Genomic DNA, 23,693 nt, shown 5'->3' with positions numbered 1-23,693 from the left:
ATCCACAGGACTTTGGTTTGGTTTGGTTTGGTTCTTTTTGACCTATTGACTGACTTCTTGAGGATAACTTGGAATTTATTTCCTTGAATGTCTTTGTTTAAATTTTTTAAAATACCTGTTCTTGTTGGCTTCTAGGCATTTCTAAATATTTAAATGTACACTGATCAGTGAGTGCTATGGGGGAGCAGTGATGACTTCAATACTTAGGTTGCCTAACACTAACTATTATAAAAATTCTTATGAAGTATAGCTTAACCTAAAAATCACTGAATGCTCTATTTAGTTGGGAGGATCCTTCATTTGAAGTAACCCATCTCTCTAGTCTCCTCTTCCTCTGATAGCTATAGAATAGACAAAAGTAAAAACGAAGATGAAGTTATTTTGGCCAGAATAGAATATTTATCTCATTGGCCATTGCAGGATGTATAATTATGGCCCATTAAATCTACCTCAAATCCTATGAGTGAGGCAGAATAACTTCATAAGAATGGAAAAAATATTAATGTGGTAGAATTTTTCCCCTCTAGTTAGAGAAAGTGTTAAACCAGGCTGATTACTGCCCTCAGGGAAGATGCACTAACATCCGTCAACTCTCCAGCCCCAGATTTCACGCACAGATCTGCCCAATACTGATGAACATTCTGCAACATAGGTGATTGATATGATCAAAAAAGTCTGACAGCAGAAGTTAATTTAGCAACCTTCCCCACTGCACTAAGGATATTTTGACAGGGAGAGCTGACTCCACAGAGGACTTTATGTATATGACAGTTTAGTAAATGTATTATCCGTTGACTAAGCATTGTTTTACTTCAAATGAAATTTTTGGGTTCCTCTTGATAACAACATATTACTGTGTTACCCACTAACTTTTTGATGTGGAGCTATTATATACGACTCCTGACATCCACTACTACGGTTCAGATGCCGGGAGCTTTTCTACTCTGCACTTTCTTTCCTACACTTCCTTGTTATTACAATGATATCTGTCCTGGGAGGCTGGGAGGCTCAGTTAAATAGTGTACCTTTCCTTCTTAAATCCCTGGTTGTTCTGTGGCCCAATTCAATAGAGACTGAAAATTATTGTTGTATGATGACTATATGATGAGTAACAGAAGGCAATGTTCAAGACCTTCTTCTAGTGATGACTGTGTTTAATTTACTTTAACAGAAATGCTTTGTACTAGAAGATCCCACCATGGCTGCCGCCTGAATACAACTGTTCAGTGGTTTATGTGAAACTAGTTGGTGGTCTAAGTCTAGTTCTTATCTGAGAAGTGTTCACGTCACAGAAATGATCATCATTAATTGTCCCTAAATACCATCTCCTAGCCTTTTCTGATAAGTGGGCATGAAGACTGAACTACCCTCTGTTAGAGAGCTTATTCCTTCACTCTCCCACTTCCCTGATCCTTCTCGCATGGACAGAGAGCAACAATACCTGAAGTCCGAAGGTGCAAACAATTCAATGTTTATTGGGGTGAGCTTCCAGCAAGCTTAAATCTAAGTTCCTTTTTCCTTATTTTCGAATCCAAACTTACTTCCTGTTTGCCCCTAATTTATATAGTAATATTCACAGCTATACCTTAACCAATCATTCTACTAAAATTTATCTAACCAATCCTAACATATTGTAACATGATTAGCTAACCAATTATATCCCACCGCCTTAATTAGTTTACACCCAGCAAAATTAATTACACAGCAGACAGAAACAATCACAGAACCAGACAGAGCCCACGCAAATAAACATACAAACAATACAGAAGTGAGGATTTCACAACTACATCTATACAGACATAAGGGTTCTCCAGCTGTGTCTATTGATAAGTGAGTTCTTACCAGACAGAAAACTATCAAACTAAATTTCCTTTTACATGTTTTAGGCTCTTCCCTTTCGCTGGAGGTGATAGATCGAATCACCTTCCTAACAGCTCCGGATTGTCTTATTTTAATATGACTAGGTTGGAATGTGAGGATGTGACTATACATTTCCCAGTTTATGGCTGCTTAGCTGAAGAATCAGGCCTCACACTGTCACAGTAAGAGAAGGCCATTACACAGACAGACAGTGATTTTTTATTCTTTCTTTTATATCTCTATAACTAGCTAAGTGATAAAAATATACCTAAAATTCTTAAAGTATAGGCCTTTGCAGACAGGTCTGAATATCTATATCCTAACACCCTCCAGGAGAGGATTGAAGCGCATTAACAAAGGAGCAAGGGGAAGATTCCATTGCTGCTATACCTGTTTTGTGAATAATCAGAGTCCACCAGCTGCCAGAGATGTTCAGCCAGGAAAACTTGCAAATGTTCAGTTCCCTCTTAAAAATAAGAAAAAAGAAAGCATTACAAGGAGAGACACCCCTCTCTCTTACAATTAATCTCCTCCATAGTGGAGCTTGGTTCCAAGGAGGAAGAACCACACAATTGTGCCATCCCTATCCCAAGGAGTGAGGGCAGCCTGGGCACATAAGGTGTTCATGTGACTACTTGACCATGTGGAAGCAGTTTAACAATTCTTCCCAGGAGAGGTGGTACAATGCAGGTTGTCTGAGTGGTTGGCTTATGTCCTGAAGCATCAAGGTTTGTATCCCTAATATGTTTTTGTGTCCTATCTGATGTAACTATGGATGTTTTTATTTTTTTACGTCTGCTCTGTATATGATGGAAACCACTTCAAGTCAGGAGTGCGGAAGCACACCAAGCACCTGTAGGTCCAGCACCTATGCACCAATGTGTTTACAGATGCATATACAGAATGCCTGAGTGATATTTATTTTGATATTTATCAAAACATTTTTTCCAGCTTATCTGAAACAAAAAGTGACCACTTAGGTCACAGAATAAGCAGTTGTTGCTGGCATTTGTCCTACCCAGTGGTGTGCACTCTGTAAATAAATAAATAAATACACAAAATATATTATCTATTGAGTAATATGTATATTTAGTTTTGATGGAGGGGTTTTACAATATTATATAACATTGGATTTATGGGTGTGATTTTACCAAAATTGGATTTTATTTCAATATCATGGTACATTGGGAGCGGGACTTCAATGAAGTGATATATATTTGACTAACTGAGATAGGAAAGGTTTTTCTACTCTTATAAGTGCTGAAGGACCTGTGCTATTTAGAAGAGAATATGTAAATGTGTGTTACAAATCAAAGCTGCTTAACATGCAGATAACAATGATTTATCATTAATCTTTTCTTTCAGTTTAGTTCAGCTTCCTCATTGCAATCTGTTCAGGTTCACAAACTAGGGTATAGGCAGCCTTTTTCTAACTTTATTTCTATATTTTCAGCAAGCTACAATGGACTGATGGGGTCTGCCAGTCCAGATGGCAAAAAATATAGAGCCTGGTTCTGATCTGACTTTTACCAGTGTAAATCAGGGATAACTCAGTTCAAATCAGTGGAGCTACATCAATGTAAAAGTGGTTTAAGTGAGACCAGAATCAAACCCATGGTATTTTTCCCACTTCCCAGCAGGTCTTGCACAGTAGTCTGGGAATGCATTCAATTTTATTTTGAATTTCTGAATAATCTGAACTCTTTAATGCTGTAATTAACATTCTGAGCCAAATTTATCCCTGGGGTAACTCCACTGAAGTCAGTGGACTTGCACTATGGGTGAAATTGGCCCCTGGGTTTTAATTTGTTTTAAATCTTTTCAGTGCAGTGGAAAACAAATTTCCACAGACCTTTTGATATTTGTCGTATGTATTTATATATTATTTGAGATGAATCAGAGCTGAAGTGGAATCTGGATATTAAATGGGATGTTTTTGTGTCTTCTTGTTTTTATTCTGTTCTTTTGTATTATTATTATTTATTTATTAAGCTGTGATGAGCTGTCACACACATGACAAAAGGATTAAAGTGACCTGAGAGGCCATTTAACCTATTGGACTGCACTTGGAGAGGTGTTAGGCATAAGTGGTGATAAAACCCAGCTAGGGAGTCCCTGGGCCTTCATAGAGGAAGGCACAAAGGGCTGCTGTAGGATAGGATAAGGAAGAGACCCAGGTAAGCGGTAGCTAGGCTCTTTGTCTCTTGGGCTGAGGGAATCCAGGGAGGCTGGAATCCTGACTGGATACAGGAGGTGATCAGGCACTGCAGTCTGCCTGACACCCTGGGTAGAAGGCAGTGTGACCACCTCCTGGCAGAAGGAGTGAAACCCAGGAACTCAAGTCAGTGTTAGGATGGTTTGAGTTAGGATTGCCAGGTGTCTGGTGGGGACCCTCACAGCTGTGGTCAGCAACGTTAAAAGTCCAGTTGGCAGTGCAGTGGGACAGACAGGCTCCCTGACTGGCTCCTGGGAAGTAGCTGGTATATCCCTCTGGCTCTTAAGTGGAGGGGTGGCCACAGAGGCTCTGCATGTTTCCCCCACCCTAAGTTCCAGCTCCACAGCTCCCATTGGCTGGGAACTGCAGCCTATGGGAGCTGCAGGGGTGGCACCTATGGCAGGGGCAGCACATAGAACCCCCTGGCCTCCCCTCTGCCTAGGAGCCAGAGGGACATGCTGGCTGCTTTCCAGGAGCCACCTGAGATAAGCACAACCTGGAGCCCTCACTCCCCCCTGCATCCCAACCCCCAGGCCGGAGCCCCCTCCTGCACCCTGAACCCCTCATTTCTGGCCGCACCCTGGAGCCTGCTCTTCCATCCCAAAGGCTGTACCACCTCCCACACACCAAACCCTGCCTCAGCCTAGAGCCCCCCACACACACACTGCAAACCCTTCATCCCCACCCCCAGCCTGGAGCCCCCTCCTGTACCAAACCCCTTATCCCTGGCCCCACCTAAGAGCCTGCACCCCCAGCCAGAACCACCATCCTCTCTGTCCCTACCTGGAGCCCCCTCTCACACTCTAAACCCCACGGCTTCAGCCAGGGGTGCTCTCCTGCACCCTTATCTCTGGCCAACCCCAGAGCCTGCACTCCAATCCCCTGCCCCAGCCTGGTGAAAATGAGTGAGCAAAGGTGGAGGAAAGTGAGTGATGGAGGGAGGAGGGATGGAGTGAGCTGGGGGCAGGGTCTCTGGGAAGGGGGTAGGGCAAGGGTGTTCAGTTTTCTGTTATTAGAAAATTGGCAACCCTACGCTGGGGCTAGTTTGCTATTTTCTGTTGGACTTTAAGTGTAGGACTTTGTGGCCCTGTGAAGGGTTGGACTCTGATACCTGGCTTGGCTGGAGGGCCAGGTCACATCAATGACTGAAATAGGCCAAAGAAGGCATGGGGGAAATGAGCAGAGCTTTTGCAATGCTATATACAGCCAGCAGGGGTGTGGCGTGGTGACAATCTTGCCACAAAGTGCTATTTGTAGACCTTCAATGAGCTTCCCAATTATTAATTAAGGTTCAAGGCACCCTGATGAAGTAGGCAAGTATTTTATACCTATTTCAGTGATGGGTAGAGATGGTCCAAACATGATGACAAACTTTCTTCAAATTTAAAAACCTGGAAAATTTCTGCCAGCTCTAGTGAGGGCGTAAACAACAGAGTAGTTGATTGAGGCCCCATGTGGAAGCACACGTCCCACCGCCACATGAAATGCTTACAGGTTAGGGTTCCTTTACTACATTGCCATTAACATAAGTGTCTGTATGGTGAAGGCAGATAGACATACTCTGTTTAGGTTCTCTGTATATTTCACCAGTATTATATAAGGTATATATATATATTATATAAGGTATATATAAGGTAAGCAAGGATGTTCTCTTTTGAAATGTGGGTTAGAGTTTGGTGTATGAGGGGATACCAGGAGTTCTTGTGATTTGGCGCTTTTAGTATTTCTTATGTGGCATGTATGTTCTAAACTCTTCTACTGCTGTCCACCTCAATGAGGACAAACTATAGCCTGGATATTTACTCCCATGGAATGTGTAGTCAGGTTTCTTTTCCAAGTCAGTTTGTGGCAATTTGTGCTTAAGCGTTTATTTGTTAGAAATTCCTTTTGCAATGGATTAGTATAACTTGATGTTTTTCTGGCCTGTCACATTGTGCCTCATCCCAAAAAGTTGCTACTGACTCTCCTCTGTATCTGGTCTTTCTGACTCTCCTGTTCTTTTCTGAGTCTCTTATTTTTTTAAATTCTTCTTTGTATTTTTTTTCTATACTCCATGTTGTGCTCTTTTTCTTGGAGTACTCAGGGATTGTTTTTTGCTGTTTTCTAGGTTTTGTTGTCGTGTGTGTTTTTATATATATATATAAAATTTTATTTTTGCTCCTAGATAATCCACCCCACTCTTCCCTTCTCACCAGACGGCTATATGCTGTTCAAGAGGTGTGAGATGTTTCAGTTGCTTGTTTTCCTAGTTGAGAGGAATGCCATGGGAGAAGAAAAGCTTAGCTCTACCTGGAGCTGGCTTCATAAGAGTTGCTGCAAGAGGAGAGAGGAACAGTGACTGGGTTTCAAATTTCCCTCAAATGCTTTACCCACAAAGGAAGTGGAAAGTGGCTCCCCGGTCATGCAATTATCCCTGCCCTAATTCTCCTCTCCTCTGTCGTGGGCTCCATCTGAACTGGGCTGTTATCCCAGGGTAGGAACACTGAGTTAGACGATCTTTTACCTTGAAAATATGCTGTGCCTTATACAATTGTTCTACTGAGTTATGCAAAACTTAAATAATTTTCCTTATAATGAGCCAGAACTGGTAACAAGTTAGCCAGTTCTTATGTAGGATAAATTTGGGCCTGATCCACATCAAGTGAGCTTTGGCTGTTGTGCTGGAGCCCAGATGGAGCTCCAAGAGCATTTTCTGCTCCCTAGCCCAGAGAGAGGCTAACTTCTGTTCTGAGAAGTACATGGTCCAGCCGCCCCTGCCTCTTTACTTTAGATGGAGTTTTTTGCATGAGGGCAGATGGCAGTCTAGCTCTTGTGTATATTGTCAAATGCTCAGTAAATCTACTACCATCCAAATACAGAGAGAAGGGTTTTTTTTCTGGCTACTGGAATGAGGGCAGAAATAGGTGAGGCTATTTGCTTAAGTTCTCATTCCACAGGTACTTCTGTCACTAGATTCCTGCTGTGGAGCTGTTTTAGACCTTTCCCCATGAGAGATCTAGCTGCTGCCAGACCAGTATCCAGCTGACATGGCTTGGCAGGTCCCAAATATGTAAGCAGGGTCTAAACGAGCTTTCCACTGACATATTGTGCAGAATAGGACTTACAAACTGAAAATAGAGTCAGCAGATTAATTGTGTGTGTCTCAGAATGACCTCGGACTTGGTAGGCAGCCTAAAAGCCATTTCTCTATAGAAATGTCCTGTAATAATGCAAAACTAGTTGATATTAATTATCAACATGCTAATCCACAAATATGTTCAGTTCCTTTTAACTCTGGCCTCTCATGATAATTTTTGTGGGTCTTTATCCAAGTTGAACTATTTTTTAAATTAAACTGTTGACTTAAATACGGGAATAAAGCAGCAGTGAGAGCCTTAGGGTATGTTTACTCTGCAATAAAACACCCACAGCTGACCCATCTCAGCTGATCTGTGCTCAGGTTACAGGGGTGTACAGCTGAAGTGTAGATTTTTCAAACCTGAACCTGAACCACTGCACTGCAATTTTATAGCCCTGCGAGCCCAAGTCAGCTGACACAAGCCAGCTGCGGGTGTTTTTGCTGAAGTGTAGACATACCCTGAGAGTTTTGAGGTGGTTTTTTAGACTTGCTCTGAGCAGGTTGAATTTACACAGCATTAAAAATGCTGGTGTTTGCAGGAGCCTTGTCTATGCTAGGGCTCCCAACATTGCTCCCAACAGTGCAGTTAACAACCAGGCTCAGGAACCTGAGGATGTTCACTTTTGAGGAGCATCTCATAGAATCAGTCCCTATATTTGCAACATTTTCATTAGTGGAATGCAAGTATTGCATAGATGAAATCATTTCAATTCAGTTGTAAAAAATGAAACTGATCCTGACAGCAATTTAAATTCTATTTACATGCACAAAAACTACATTAAAAGAACAATATTAAGGTTGCAAAATCAAGCACTCAGGAATTAAGGTTATTTGTGCCAAAAGAAAAAGGAGAAAATCAGCCTGAGACACACACCTGTCATGGACAACTTCTGCCCAAATGGTCAAAGTCTGGCAAAGTTATAAGCAACTGAAACAGCATCTTATAATGGAAAATGTCAGGCAACCTTAATAGCTGGTGCTACCAGCCCCTAGCTATTGCTACTCTAACAAATTGTATTTCCTTCCATTTCATTCAGCTTTTTTCTAACCAATTTTCTCCCATGTATATTTTGTCTGGAAAGAAGCTTGACTAACATAGAAACTCTATTTAAGCAAAAAAAAAAAAAAGTGTATTTTTAACAATGTGGGGGTGTGAAAGAGAAATGACTCATTAATCATCTATGTCAACTTATGTAATATGCAGCTGAGAGGAAGTACTTTGATTCCTGTTCAATAATGTATCTTTACAACATGAAGCTGGTGAATGGTCACAGTGATTTATGCTTTGTTTCATTGTCATTTAAACTTTTATAATGAAGAGAGAGGATATCAGTGCCGTAACAAGGGTGAAGCGAGCGAGACACTTGCCTCAGGCATGAAAAGCAGAGGGGCACAGTTTTCTACCGAGATCGGCAGCACCTTGGCGGCAGCTTTACCACCGCCGCTTCTTTGGCAGCAATTCAGCAGCGGGTCCCTGAGTCTCTCTCGGAGAGTAGGACCTGCCACTGAATTGCCGCCACCACTTCATTCATTCTTCTGTGGAAATTTGGCAGAGGGTCTTTCTCTCCGACGGGGACTCCGGGACCCTCCGCCGAATTGCCACCAAAGAGCCTGGAGCCGGCCCTTGCCTCGGGCACAAAAATTCCTTGTTACGGCTCTGGAGGATATATAAATTGGCTGGCTTTTCTGTGCTGTTTGAATTACCCGTTGTATTGTGACTCTTCACCTTGGACCTATTGTCTTGCTGCTTTTTATGCTGCTTCATCAAAAAAGAGCAGAGAAAAGAAATCACAGTTGTGAAAATATTTCTTAGTGACTGAGACACTACATCTGTAACTGAATCAATGGACCCAGTTACAACATTGATAAATGTTGTGTGGACATGGACAGATGCTACCTGGATCCCTTTATCTGAGTTAAGGCCCTGGATTCTCCTAGATTTCAGTCTGGTTGTATGGACAAGGTTAAATTAATGGGGTCTAAACAGAAATTGGCTATAGCTGTTACCTCTTTGGTGGCAAGCTTGTCAAGTCTCCATAATTAAATAGGATTGAACTTGGATAAAGTCCTCCAATGGGAATCCAGGGAATTACAGGTTATGGTGGTGTTGAGTATGCTAGCTAAGTGTTGCTCCATGTCCAGGATAGCATTAGGCAAGCTGGAGGTACTAGCTGTAAGATTTTTATTTTAATTGAAGGTCCTGATCACTGATTCTGGCTCTCTTTGCAAAAGTAGGAGGCATCCTACTGGTATCCTAGTCAAATTTTCTGTTAGTGAATATGGGAGCTATGGCTCTTCTCCCAGATAATACAAACCAGCTGGGTCTTTTCACTGGGATTTGTACCTTCTGAGGTCTGCTTGTTAGTCTGGATGTGCAAGTGGAAGAATGTTTCCCACCTATTTGTTACTGAACTGTGTGGGAGGCACCCTGCCTGCTCTCCTTACAGTGTGTCCTGGGGATGGAGGGGGTTTATATACCAGTCCTCTAAAGACTGAAGATCGGAGGGGGTGGAAGAGGTAATTGAGCTTGTGAGTATGCTGGTGCAGCCTGTGGCCTGCCTCCCCCAAAAGTGACATTGAGAGAGGAATGTAGGCCATTTTGTCCCTCAGACTGCCAGTGAAAGGGTCCAAGAGCCTCTTAAGGCAAGGTTGGGTTGTGTGGGAGGGAGGGCCTGTCCTAATTCTACATCAAATCTTGAACTCTTGAGTATGATGGGGGGTTACATTGAAATTTAAAGCAAAGTGAGCTGTGTGAATTACTGGGAGGGGAAATGGGGTCTAATGGAATGAGACTAAGGCCATGTCTACATCTAAAATTTTGCAGCGCTGGTTGTTACAGCTGTATTAGTACAGCTGTATAGGGCCAGCGCTGCAGAGTGGCCACACTTACAGCAACCAGCGCTGCAAGTGGTGTTAGATGTGGCCACACTGCAGCGCTGTTGGGCGGCTTCAAGGGGGGGTTCCGGGACGAGAGAGCAAACCGGGAAAGGAAACCAGCTTCCCCGCGGTTTGCTCTCTCGGTCCCGGAGCCAGCCAGCAAACCGCAGGGAAGGAGACCTGCTTGCTCGGGGTTCCGGGACCGAGAGAGCAAACCGGGAACGCCGCGGTTTGCTCTCTCGGTCCCGGAGCCAGCCAGCAAACCGCAGGGAAGGAGACCTGCTTGCTCGGGGTTCCGGGACCGAGAGAGCAAACCGGGAACGCCGCGGTTTGCTCTCTCGGTCCCGGAGCCAGCCAGCAAACCGCAGGGAAGGAGACCTGCTTGCTCGGGGTTCCGGGACCGAGAGAGCAACCGCGGCGAAGCTGGTTTCCTTTCCCGGTTTGCTCTCTCGGTCCCGGAACCCCGAGCAAGCAGGTCTCCTTCCCTGCGGTTTGCTGGCTGGCTCCGGGAACGCGAGAGCAAACCGCGGCGAAGCTAGTCTCCTTTCCCGGTTTGCTCTCTCGGTCCCGGAACCCCGAGCAAGCAGGTCTCCTTCCCTGCGGTTTGCTGGCTGGCTCCGGGACCGAGAGAGCAAACCGCGGCGAAGCTGGTCTCCTTTCCCGGTTTGCTCTCTCGGTCCCGGAACCCCGAGCAAGCAGGTCTCCTTCCCTGCGGTTTGCTGGGTGGCTCCGGGACCGAGAGAGCAAACCGGGAAAGGAAACCAGCTTGATTACCAGAGGCTTCCTCCTTCCACGGAGGTCAAGAAAAGCGCTGGTAACTGTCTACATTGGATTACCAGCGCTGGATCACCAGCGCTGGATCCTCTACACCCGAGACAAAACGGGAGTACGGCCAGCGCTGCAAACAGGGAGTTGCAGCGCTGGTGATGCCCTGCAGATGTGGACACTCTCAAAGTTGCAGCGCTGTAACTCCCTCACCAGCGCTGCAACTTTCTGATGTAGACAAGCCCTAAATCTGAGAGCCAGGAAATTAAGAATTCTAAATCTGTTTCTGCCACTGACATGCTGAGTGAACTTGGGCAAGTCACTTAACTTCTCTTTCCCCATCTGTAAAAAATGTGGATTACTACACCCTGCACAAGGGTGTTGCAGGTTAACTAGTTAATATCTGTACCACACTGAACATATAAAATGCTGAAAGTTATTAGTTTACTGTTATAATTATTACTAATAATTACATTTTGCTAATTTATAAATGTCCTTGTTTCAGTGGAAGAGTATATTTTGCTATTTCCTACAGCTGTTGTGAAGAGTTTAACCCTCAGAGTGGCTGAAATTATTTCTTTATATGTAGCTTGTAAAGTGATCTAGGAACTACTGGCATGGTGGGTGATGTAGATACTGACTTTCCATTTCTATCTATCTCTGACTGTGATATGCCCCCCTCCATCACTGTAGTGAGCACCTCACAATCTTTAATGTACTTATCCTCACGATACCCCTGCAAAGTAAGAAATGGTTGATCCTATTTTACGGAAAGGGAACTGAGGCAAAGAGACTAGGTGACTTGCCCAGTGTCACACAGGAAGCCTGTGGTGGGGCATGGAAACAAGCCCAGGTCTCTCAAGTCCCAGGATGGTTAGTGCCTGACCACTGGCCCATCCTTCCTTTCCTCATTTGCTAATGTATGGTAACTGGAGGAGACTTCCTCTGAGGTACATAAGTACCAGCAGTGGAGGGATAGATACTCGATGATTGAACTGGTTAGAAACTGGAATCTCCATGTCAGAGGAAATTCTGCAATTTTTAAAAAATTGTTCTAAATCAGAATGAAATATGGAATTTCAATTTCTTGGAACATTTTTTAAAAACTTTAGGGTAAATTGAAACTTTTTGTTTTGACTTTCAGTTCCTTTTCTCAATCTTTATTATATTTTAGAATTATATAAAACATTCAAATAAAATAATACAGAATATAATTTTGAAAGTTACTTTAATACACAGTGTTGAAATGGAACCTGATCAAAATGCTTTATTTTTATTCAGAATAAAATTGTACTGAAATTGACAGTCCTATGGAAATTGTTGGTTTTGAATTCGCCTTTTCTGATGGAAAAATATGTGGTCTAAATATATACTAACTTTTATAAAATAATTGGAACTTCAGCAAATAAGGTCTGTCATTTCTTTTGAGACCCAGCTGCTTAAGAATCAGAGACCTTTGTGGCAGCTGTTTCCTCAGAGTTAAGACACCATGTTACTTTTATAGGCAAAAAATTTCAGTCCCTTCCAAGTATGCTGAAAGGTGGCTTTCCTGTATTATTGACTAGCTCTTTTTTTTTTTTCCTTTGGGTTTTTCTTTCTTGTTGTGGTGGGGGCCTTACATGTTTAGCTGTGATCCGAAAGGAAGAGGCTGCAAGAAGAGCTAGTTGTCTGCAGACATTGTTGCTGGACATGGCTCCCTCAGGGTTTGAGTGATCAGATGTGATCAGAAGAGGCACCGAAAGGCTGGGGGGGGGGTTGGTTTCTTTTGTTTGTTTGTTTGTTTGTTTTTGGGGGGGGCGAGGGAGCAGAGTTGTTCTTTAGCATTTTTCTCCATGTTTTGGGAGTTGTGATTCTTTGGCATTTTCCCCATGAGATAACCAGTATGGTAGAAAAGGTATTGGGGAGTAGGCAAAATATTTTGTTTAGATATAGAGATCTGGAAGAACGGACAGTGAAAACCACAACAGATAAGGTGATTTGGTGCTGTTAAATTCCATTTTCTTTTAAATAGGAAATATTTTTTTTCTTCAACATAAATTAACTAACCTACCAAATTCTCATTCTGTGACTGCCATGCAAAAATTTAAATAAACTCTCATAACACACGGTCTGCAGGTCAGCAACAAACTCATGTTTTTCTGCGTGGTGTCTGGACTTAAGAAGACTGCTGCCATCCACTAATACTTAAAGCAGACTGTTACAACTAGCTAATCTTTCTAAGTAAAGCTACACAGAAAAGCCATACAGAAATGTAAGGAACTAACTATACAGTTGTAGCAGTAGAGGGCTGATACAAAACCACTTTCACTTATTCTTGTAATTAGCTTTTCCATCATCTAAAAATAGTTTCTGAACTAGAAATAGTGTCAAAATATAACATTCATGTCTTGGAAAAGCAGAACACTTTCCATTGCAGATACTGTAATAATCCACATCTAGAAAGGAGTATTCTCTAACTCTGAATAGGGAGCATAGTGTCATATTGTTTCAGGTATCATCAGACTGAAGTACAGTGGCATGTGTATTGTGCAATGTCATGAATGTAAAATAACATTTCTTTACTGGATGCTGCAAGTTACAAAGTTGTTAGTATCCAAGAATATACTGTAGTGCATTCTTTGCTGTTTAGATTAATATTAATAAACAGGTGACTATGCAACGAGGGTGGTGGCACAGGGTAAAAATGAGACTTGGGCATGAGAATGTTTTATAAGAGATTTAATGCCCAAACCTGTGAGATCCTAAGAACTTCCTGCAAGCTTTGGAGTGTTCTCTACTACCATTGAAATCAGTGGGAACGGAGGGTGCTGAGTACTTTTACAAGAGGCACTCCAACACTTCTCAGGATTGAACCCTTAGATAACAACACTGCTAATCTTAAAACCAGTACACTTCTTCTCTTCGGGGCTGCACAGAGATTTTTGGGAACCTGGGGCAAAAATTTGAAATCGAAGTCCTCTTGCCCTTCCAAAAAAATTACCACTGAGCGGGAGATTCAGGGAGGGGCCTGGCTCAGGGCGTTCCACCTTGGTACGTGGTATCACAGCAGCATTCAGGCCAGTCATGACAGAGGGGCATTCCAGTCAAACCTGAGTTGTGCTGTGACCATAGGCACCAGGTCATAAGGCTGCTTGATCTGGGGGCTTTTTCAAATGAAGAGCCAAGGCAAATTCCCCCTTGTCTCTTCCCCCTTCCCCTTCCAGTGGCTCTGCTTCTATTCTGTGTGCTCTCTTAGAAATTCTCAAACTCAGATCCACTCTTTCCAAAAGAAAACCCCTGTAAGGTCAAAAATACATAATAGGAGCCCAAAGGTCAAAAACCTAATGAGAACCTAAGTTATGAGACAGCCATTTGAATCTCAGGAAATCCAGTGTTAAGGATCAACTTGGAAGAAACCCAAGAATGCTGCAGAATGGAAATTTAAAGAGCTATAATAGCCAAAGTTAATAAGACTTCAGGAATGATTTGACTCCTTCAGCTGACTTGCTGGAATTATGGTTGTATGATAGTACTGTTAAATGAGAATGTAGAAATTTGGTAAGATGTTTAGATTTGCATTGAATTTGAGTCATGGTGCCGTTTGTGTTCAGTCGTTTTCTTGAAGCTATGATAGAGAATAGCCTTAGCCCTGCATTCATAGTAAGATCAGTCGTAGGCCTTTAACAATTGTGCTGTTGTAAAAGAAAAATTATACATATAGGAAATGTTGCAGTCTGTAATTGTTAACCATGTCAAGCTTCTATTTCGCACATTGGTTACCACAACTGGCATTAGCATTCTCAAGTTTCAGCGGACAGGCCAAGGATTAATCAAATGGTCTTGAATACTGAGCTTTCCTCTCCAGATGGTCTCTGCAGATCATAGCTGACTTGAGGTATCTTGGCAGGATAGTGCAGGATAAGTTGTGCTGCTGCATCTCATGTCTGTACCAATTCTGTGGATAAATAGAGGACTTCTGTCTCCAAAAGAAAACTGTATCGGTCAGAAAATGAAGCATTAATCTAACCTTCAAGTTTTATAGCCAAGTACTGTGTGTAAGGAGATGACTTCACTATTAATCTTGCTATCTTATAGCTCACCATTTTCTATACTGTAGCCTGCATCACATTTTGAAAAATAACTGTTTCATTTGAGATCAAAAGTTGCTCTAGTGTTTATTAGCTGTGTCATTTGATAGAGTGTAGCTACTCACGGGAAACAGGGCTTCAGGATTTAGCCCTTTGATTTTTAATTGTTGAACCTGTCTCTAAAATTAGTGGCTGTTCAATAATATAGTTGGAGTAACTTCAACTATTACTTTGCTCCACAATCTCTAGGAGACAACAAGCATATCGAAATTAAATTGCATTTCCATCATAAATACAAAAGAGGCTCACTGTGTAGAATATTTAGTCTAGAAATCAAGACTACTGCTGTCCTTAGTTGTAATTTCCTATGGCTCCATCCTGTGTCTTTTTAATAAAAATTCCATTGTATTGTCTGGTGCCTCTGAGTCATTCTAAAATGCATTTTCTGTTTTTAGCCCAAAAAAGTCTTTGGTAACATGACAGATTTGAATAGAGCAGTCAGCTGAATTCAACAGAGAAATAGCAGATCTCTTTTGCTATGGCAGTCCAGGCTTATCCTCTCTGGAAGTGACTCCTTTTGGCATGAAGAGACAAACTGTTGAGGAAGCCTTGTTTAGTTTAACTACATTACTCTGATGCTCAATAATTGGAGTCCTTTTCCATTACCATGGATAAAATGACATAACTGCTAAGTAAACTGATTCAGTTAGCTGGAATAAAAAAATCTTGCAGTCATCCATCACGTGTTGATGCCTTCTCTGAGATGTGCTGGGTCTTCAGATGTTAATGATTTGTCTTTATTAAGAATAGAGCTGAGTGAAACTTGGAATTTCTCTCCCATGGGAACTTCTGACATTTTATTTGTTTTCATCTCAAATCAGGATAAAAAATGTTCATTTTGGAAATATCATTGTTTTTGTTTTGACACATTCATAGACTCACAGAATTCTCTGCAAGCAAAATGAAGCACTTCAGCTGTCCCAACATCAAAATAGATTACTTCCATTTATTGAAATGACTTGGAATGCTTCAACATTAAGCTACATTTTTGTCGTCGTGTCATGCTGCCTTATGGGAGTTGTAGTTTGAGAGCCAGATGACCTCATTCTCCTCTAGGAGCCAGACTTCTTGGGTGGACTACTTCATCCATGACACACCCAGAGCCATGAGACTCCCTTAAGGCACCACAGCAGGAAATCCCCATTGCTTTATAGTGCATGTAGTTCTCTAAGGGGGCTCAGCACACAGGAAAGAATTGGGGCCAGAACTACAGGTCTCATAAGGAAATGCTCCGATAGGGAAATACAGTTTAACGTTTTATTGAATTCCTTCAAAATGAAACATTTCAGGTCAGTTCAACAAAATGAAATATTTGAGTCAAACAGACCTGAAACTGAATGTTTCATTTTGCTCTTCTTGATGGAAAATCCAACATTTTTAGTAAAATCCTTGATTTTTTTCAGTGAAAACTACTTTTTCCATCAACAAATCATTCTAACAGACAATTCTCAACCAGCTCAATTTAAGATTATCTGTGTCCTCCCAGAGAGAAGCAAGTCATTTTCTGCATTTATTAGTGAAGGACTGCTTTGAAACAGACAGATTTGTGGAGGGCTGTGGAATTTAAGAAGATGACTCTGTTGGAGGCGGGAAGTTTGGGTTTAGTCTGAAGGGGAAAAACTGGTTTGAGTAATGTGGCTAGGGTGAGATTTTTTTTTCTGAACCTTGAGGAATATTAAAAATACTTGAAAATTTCAGGCTAAAATGTCAAATTTGGATGTCAAAAGTTAACCATCTAAATAGACACACCTATTTTATTTAAGTACAAAAAGGACCATTAGCACAGATCAACTTGTCTGACCTCTTGTATGCCACAGGCCATTACCCCTGTATTAAGCCTAACAATGTATTTGACTAAAACATATCTTCTAGAAAGGCTTTACATCTTGATTTGAAGACATCAAAAGATGGAGAATCCACCAATTTCCTTGGTAGTGTGTTCCAGTGGTAAATCATCTAATAAAAAATATTAAGCCCAATTTAATTTTATTTATATGACCTTTTAAGCCATGTGCACATTACATGACTTTCCCTCCAAAACAGAGAAATCATGAAATTTGTGGTCACATGACTATCCACTAGCAAACCCCCTGAAGAATGTTCATAGAACATTTTTTTTTATATCCCTTGAATATAACAGTCTCATTTAAATTATTTTTGCAATCCTAGGAATAATGAAGAAATGCATTCTGTATTTTTTTCATAAACATTTTTTGCAAAGAAGAAATGTAATATGTTAGATGCATTACTGAATTCAGGTTGGAGTTGCTGGTTTTCATGACTATTTCCTGTCATTGTTTTACTGAGTCTGAATAGATACATTGAGAAACATTACAAAGTACCTTTGCTTTTTGTTATAACTTGCTTCTGACTGCCCTTTTTAATTGACTGTCTAGCTGCATTACACAGTTTTACAGAATACCTTATATTTTTAACCCATTTTAGTTCATTTGTATTGACAATTTAAGTACTTGGCTAAACTCTGTCCTAAGATGTGTGCTGCTGTCTCATTTATTTCCATATGTTATTAGCAAGTATCAGAGGGCAGAATTTGACCTATTGGCTTTCGGTGACAATTAGGTGAAAGAGAGAATTTCATAGCTTTTTTTTTTTTTTTTAAAGGCCAGAAGAGACAATTATGATCTAGTCTGACCTCCTGCATAACACAGGCCATAGAATTTTACAAAATACTTCCTGCATCAAGACCATACCTTCTTGTTGAGTCAGACTAGCTTGTCATAGTTCAGGGCAACTGCACCTGTATTTCACCCTTCATAATCCAGCAAGGGCACTCACTTGAGGCTCTGAGCTCCTCAGTGTCATCTCTTGGGCAGAGATCCCATCCTTCTCCATCCTGACTGGGATTTTTCTAGGTTGAACAGTTCCTTGCCTATGTAGTTATTCCCAGGGGGCCAGACTGCCTAACCAGGCCAGCATCTGCACTTTTCTTACTCTTCAAATGTGATTAACATTTCTAACAGTTATAAGTTGCCACACAGTTCTTTCTAAGCAAGCATTACAGCAAAAACATACTAAAAGCAATAAAAGCATGCACACAAACTAAAAAGATTAGCAGAGGTTACCCAGCTCCACTCCTCTGCTCTGGCAGGTGTCAGTCACTCTAACCTTTCCCTAAGGATTGCATCCATCCCCCATCTTGAACATAAGGTCCTGTCTGTTTGCTGGGTCAGAAAGAATCAATTTAAACTCAGGCTGTTTATCACCAAATCCTTTCTTTGTCTGTTGGTCTCTGTAGAATTCTGTTTGAATCAGCATATGCAAGTCTTTCCAGGTGGTGGTACTTCTCTGGAGGTGTTACAACCTGAGTAAATTTACCTAATCTTCCCCCACTGCTCTTAGCTCCTGGAGCGCTGTGGTCTCTCTCTCCAATGGAATTACATTCAAACCCAGCCCCACAATGATACATGAATGTAATGTGGTAAGATCTCCCAAAGCCATTGCCTGAAATTATCATATGTGTCATAGCCCTGTTAGAAAAGTGTCCAATCTTGATGAATAGACCCCAAGTATTGGAGAGTCCACTCTATCACATCCATCCACAGGTAATACTGTCAGTTGAAATAAGGTGCAATTTTTTTGGTCTGAATTTGTCTAGCTTCAACTTCCAGCTTTTGTAAATTATTATACCCTTGAAATGCTGGAGGAATTTTAGCCAGACAGCATGACTGTGCATTTACATTAGTCAATTTACCTCACCACACCTTTGAAGTGAGGTTTTTTTAGTACTACCATTTTACAGAGTGTCCTAGGGGGAAAAATTATATGGGGATAAATTCAAAAATGGCTTATGCCACGTAAATGAAGATTAGTCCAAGTCCTTAGGACAGGCTGTTTGCATTTCATTCGTCACATATCATAAAAAATTAAGCGCTAGTTCTTCATTCAAGCAATGATTTAAGGTGTTTAATATTCCATAAAGCAGCTGATTTTTCCAGGGTGCTTATTCCTACAAGTTTTTATTTTTCTGCAAAGGAATTTCGAGAAGGCATGCTTACTTGTGTGGTCAGATTCAGGACCATATTAAAAGCAGCCCACTAGTGTAAAAAAGAAATTTCTGGGATTTTCTTAATTTTCACCTTGAACACCATAAACCTAGTGTCCCACTGTCACAGTACTCTTGTCAAGAAGTCAGTATTTATTAGCTTCCTTGAAGGATCTTCAATAGGTGAAAAACAGGAATAATAAAAATGACGGAGCTGTATAATAGGCATATATTTTATATGGTCTTTCATAAAATACCGTTAGCTTTCTGGTGCCATTATTTTAGTGTCTAGTGGTCAGTAAAGGCTAAGAAATGGAATGGGTGAGCTTTCTGTCATATGAACTTTGGTCAAAGCGAGTTCATGCCATTTTCTATTTTTTTTTCATATTTAAATTGTTAATGCAAATCTAGTGTTGTAGGGATGCTTATTTTTACAAACATCATGGGACAAAAAGCCTCAGTGAAAAGACGTGTCCAGCCCATCCCCATATTTTCTTTTTAATATAAAAATGAAGATAACTAGCATATCAATTTATGCACCAATCCCATTCCCAGTTAAATCAAGGGGCAGATACTTCGGTAGGGGGTTGGGTTCGGTTCTTATCTGTAATAATAAATGAGAGCCATAAACTAATAATCATAAACCCCTGTAATTTCAGCCTGCAGCTCACCAGCCCTCCACCTCTCCAACTGCCAGAGGATAATATTGTAACTATGGAAGCTACCTATTTCTTTAAACAGGAAACTAAGTATTTGGGCCCTTTTCCCCTTTAGCCCTATAGGTCCGCGCGTTGTCTACCCTAAGGAATGTTTACAAAAGACTGCCACCATTGAGGTGCTGTTCACAACATTGGGAACCTTAGTATAGAGGGCTTGCTGGTTCCAATAGTCATTTTCCACAACATATCAACTAAACCAGCTCAGATCAAGTTTATTTGATGTGGTGTTGACAACAGCTGCTGGAGAGAGAGAGCCTATACTGTGGCTCCCAACGCTCCTGATACTCACGCTGCTGAACCGGTGTTAGAAAAGGTGAGAATTTCCTAGTATAGACATAGCTCTGCATGGATCCAAACAGTTTCAAATATTCAGGATTCAGTAAAGACTGAGACTTTAAGCATAGCCTCCAGTTGGCCTGAGAGCAAAATATGTGAAAACATGAAAAAATATTTCCCTTGGCACTTTCTGCAAAGGCAATTTGTCGGTACAAAAACATACTGTACATTCAGACATCCTGTTAACAAACAAAACCATGTCAAAGATAGTCATGCTTGTATATTCTTTGTGGAAAACACATTTATATAGTGATGTTATGAGTAGTACTGAGTTATTGAATTAAAAAACTAGACAGTAAAAATTCAGTGTTGTGGATTTTTAAGTCCATTCAAATTACTTAGTTTTAAATATATAATATGTGGGGAAACTAATTACAACGTAAGTTCTTTCTCTATGTTCTTAACATGTTTCACCAGTAGTCTGCTTAATCTTACTGCCCATCTGTTCCACTAAAGTATGTCTCTACAGCTAGGTAAGGGGAGGAATGCTAAGGAAATGGTCAGTGTAATTAGTTGTCTAGGCTGTTTGAATACCCCTTCAAGTTCTTTGGAGTGTCATCACAGCTGATTGGTGGTTCTTGCATTTCAAAAGTTGTCGGGCAACCAGACAAACTGAACCATCCAAGAGACTTGGAAGCTTCCTCCCTCTCTGTGAGTGGACAGTGTGCAGATCCAGCAAGCTTAGATTCTGTTTATGCACACAAAAGAAGCACTTAATTAGCTTTCTTTTTCTTACTCTAAATGGAGATATTCAGATCCAGATTCAAAGTTTGGGACTGAGATGATTCTGACTTTTGTACTGGCTCATTATAGAACTGGGAACCCAGATGCAAAATTTGACTCTCTATAAAATCTATTGAATGCATTTATAATGTGCCTATCACCACAGTAGGGTCTCCCAGTTTTGCCTTAAAGGAATATGATGACCTTAGTATTTGCAATATTCCCTATACCTTTATTAATGACCTGGATGTAGGAATAGAAAGGACACTGATGAAATTTGCAGATGACACAAAGCAGTAGGATGGAGGGGGGGGGGAACTGATGACACCTTGAAGGATAGAGCTAAAATTCAGAGGGATCTTGATAAATTGGAGAACTGGGCTATAGACAACAAAATGAAATTCAACAAAGACAAATCTAAGGTGCTACACTTAGGGAAGGAAAACCAAATGCACAAATACAGAATGGGAGATAACTGGCTTTGTAGCAGCCAGGCCGGCTCTAGGCATTATGCCACCCCAAGCACGGCAGGCAGGCTGCCTTCGGCTGCTTGCCTGCGGAGGGACCGCTGGTCCCGCGGCTTCGGAGGACTTCCCACAGGCACGCCTGCCTGCCACCCTCATGGCGCCAGCAGAGTGTCCCTCGTGGCATGGCGCCCCAAGCACGCGCTTGGCGTGCTGGGGCTTGGAGCCGTCCCTGCCAGCAGCACTGCTGAGAAGGATCTGGTAGTTGTGATGGATCATAACCTCAACATGTGTCAGCAATATGATGCTGTTGCAAAAAAAACAAATGCAATTTTAGATTGCATTAACGGAGGCATATCATGCAAGTCACAAGAGCTGATAATCATAGAAAATCAGGGTTGGAAGGAACCTCAGGAGGTCATCTAGTCCAACCCCCTGCTCAAAGCACGACCAATTCCCAACTAACTCTGCTCTACTTGGTGCTGGTTAGGCATCAGCTGGAGTAGTGTGTCCAATTTTGGTCACTAGTGCATAGAAAGGAAATAGAGAAACTAGAAAGGATCCAGAGGCAAGCGACAAAGATGATCAAAGAGATGAAATGCAAGCAGTATGAGCAAAGGCTGAAGGATCTGGGTATGTTTGGTTTGGAAAAGAGGAGATTAAGGGGAGAGATGATAGCAGTCTTCAGATACGTAAGGCTGCCTTAAAAAAGATGGAGAAAAATTGTTCTCTCGTGCCACACAGGGCAGGACAAGAGGCAATGCGTTCAAACTACAGCATAGATTAAACCTCAGGAAAAACTTCCTACCTGTAAGAACAGTAGGACAATGGAACAGACTACCTAGGGAGGGTGTGGAAGCTCCTTCACTGGAGGATTTCAAAAGGAGGATGAATAACCATCTGTCTTGGATGGTTTAGACACAACAAATCCTGCATCATGGCTGCAGTTTAGATTAGATGACTCTTGCAATCTCTTCTAACACTATGATTCTAACTCTCCTTTCTTAGGCTGTTGCCCTTTGGGACTTAAACATATTTGTGAAAAATGCTTATAATGCCTTTGTTGCTCTTGAATCAGACAGCTCTTTAGAGAGAGAAAAGGATTCTGCCTGCAACTATATCACCTTGCACTGTGATCCTGTCAGGCTTCCCAAGGTGCCTGTAAACAAGGTAAAGCTGAGAACTACTTGGTAATATGACGTAGGAAAACATAGATAAAGTAGAAAATGGTACTTGTGGCAATCCCTCCCTGAGGCTTTACTTAACCAATGAGCCAGCGTGGTGCTAGAGAGCACTGTGCTGCTGGCTTTCCTAGCTTTCATATGAAAAGTGACCTCTGCTCCTGACCACTTTTACAGAGAGTAAATGGTATTTTTCATAGCCAAAAGTAGAGTTATGTTAACGTCATTGTCCTGGTCAAGTTTCAACTTGGGAAATTGCATTCTTGCCTACCTAAGTTCTCCTACTGCTTTCTATTTCAGTTGAGGACATCATTCTGCAGGTCATGTCTTTTGCCCTTGTGCTGTCCTGTCGTGTGCTGGTAAATTGTTGCTCTGTTTCATCTAAATGTAGCTGCATTTCAGTTGTATATGGAGTGATCCTTGAAATAGCTGGGTTCTTGATGTTGTTGTCCCACAAACTTACACAGGATCGTTTTAGGGGTTAAGACAAAGATGCCACATTTATTATTAATTCGTAACTATTAGCAAATACCCTAATGCTTATACACATACACTCACACACACACACACACCAAAATGTTCTGCAGCTGCTTGATAGTTACCAGTCCTGATTGCAGTTTGAGTTCGCAGCTTGAGATCGGAGCTCGTGGCAGCTAACTGGCCAGGAAAGCTGAGCACGAGGAGGAGCCGGGTCTCTGTCGGGCGCGCACCGATGCTCCTTGATGTTGATAGCAGAACGTTACCCAAAGTTTCTCATCTCATCCTTCCTTTTTTGTAGGAGTTTAGTTTGGATTCAAAGTTCCTAGGTCTTGCTGTGTCACGCCGCCTCTGGGTTTGCTTGATCACCCGTCATTGCAGGCGTGACTGTCAGCCTGGGACCTGGCTTTGATTTTCCCTCTGTTGTTCTGTTGTCCTTTTCTTTTTAGGGTGGATGCTTCTTACTTTGTTTAGGGCTGTTGTCTAGGTCTTCAGCCGTTGGTATTTGAACTTATCTCATCAGGACAGGCTGGGGCTGGAGGTTGATTCTATCACCCATACATACCTCATTCACACATGTAAACTAAACTAATAAGATTACAGCAGGGTTTGCAGAAATGAAGGTTGGAGGAAATGTGGAGTGAGTGTTTTAAAATGGAGTTTGAATTACAATATGGAACAGAAGTTACAGTGTAGGCAAGTATAGTGAATGGTGAACAGAAGTTACATTAATAAAGTGAACAATTAAAAACAGTTTCATTTATCAGTTCTACAATGTGCAAAGCACACTGAAATCCTTTGGGACCAAAGACACTATATAAATGTAGT

The 23,693-nt window shown here is 41.6% G+C and overlaps 1 protein-coding gene across 1 annotated transcript in view; it reads left to right on the top strand.

Moving 5' to 3' along the window:
* RPS6KA2 (ribosomal protein S6 kinase A2) overlaps nucleotides 1-23,693 on the top strand; it is a 449,145-nt gene that overhangs the window by 135,691 nt on the left and 289,761 nt on the right.

This window comes from Gopherus evgoodei, chromosome 3, assembly GCF_007399415.2.
Source record: "Gopherus evgoodei ecotype Sinaloan lineage chromosome 3, rGopEvg1_v1.p, whole genome shotgun sequence".
NCBI lineage: Eukaryota > Metazoa > Chordata > Testudines > Testudinidae > Gopherus > Gopherus evgoodei.
The sequence above is the reverse complement of the archived record's forward strand: the minus strand, read 5'-3'. Positions and strand labels throughout refer to the sequence as shown.